We start from the raw sequence: 1,198 nt of genomic DNA, 5'->3' as shown, positions 1-1,198 counted from the left end.
GTGCGGCTGGCATGGTCGGCATGCCTTTGGCGTGGAGATGTGGTTGGCATAGCATTCCATTGGCACGGTGGTGCGGCTGGCATGTTTGGCATGCCTTTGGCGCGGAGATGTGGCTGGCATGGCATGCCATTGGCGCGGTGGTGCGGCTGGCAATGTCAGCATGCTTTTGGCGCGGAGATGTGGCTGGCATGGCATGCCATTGACACGGTGGTGCGGCTGGCATGGTTGGCATGCCTTTGGCGCGGAGATGTGGCTGGCATGGCATGCCATTGGCACGTTTGGCTAGCATGTGTGGCTGGTATGTGTAAAGATGATGCCAGCCAGTACCAAGGCCTCTGATGTGGAGCATGGCATATACATAAAAAAGATACCCCGATAATTTTACGCAGTCGTGTTGAATGGTTCAATAAATGTGCTAGTAGCGACATTATTACTCCAGTGCGACGTCACTGTTTGACTAAGATTTTACGATTTTAACCCTAAGCTAAAAACCACCATCAACACCTCCAACACCATAACCACCATTAAAGAAACAGAAATCCACCATTTATTCTCTTCAAAAATGAATTTGTGTTCTTCCCAAATTAAAATCACACAAAATCAATACCGATAAAATCACACAAAATCAACATCAATAGAATCACCCAAAACCAAAATCGATTACCAATTGTTTGATTAACGTTTTCCAAGTTATGCAGCTATATAATTTTTATCGATTACCCCAATTTTTGTATATTTTTTTTTCAATACAAATCAACAAGTGAGATTAATTGCAATTCTGCATAAAGTTTTTGCAAAACTTAACCTGATGCTCTAATTTTTGTAATTTTAAGATAAAGTGAAACCAGTTTCAATTCAGCATTACGCATTTAAGCAGAAACAAATGTTGGTTCTTATTCATAATTTCTCACTATCTCTCTTCACATAGGTTGGTTAATTAATTACTTAAGTTGGTTAGTAGATTTGAATGATTTTTCTGAAATAATTTCAGTGTGGTTTAGTTAATTTTTAGTTTTTTTTTAACAAGCTCACTACATTCAATTTTAGCTGAGCTGAAATTTTGAAAAGGTATAAAATAGTGTTACGTAGGTATTTTTTGGATTTTTGAATCACCAACGAGTTCCGACTTCCGAGTACAATTCCAATATTATGTCACTGCCCCATACAGTACCTTATTCACTATTTTTGCATTCAATTT

The sequence above is a fragment of the Papaver somniferum genome, chromosome 2 (genome assembly GCF_003573695.1).
Source record: "Papaver somniferum cultivar HN1 chromosome 2, ASM357369v1, whole genome shotgun sequence".
Classification (NCBI taxonomy): Eukaryota; Viridiplantae; Streptophyta; class Magnoliopsida; order Ranunculales; family Papaveraceae; genus Papaver; species Papaver somniferum.
This window is presented reverse-complemented; position numbering follows the sequence as displayed.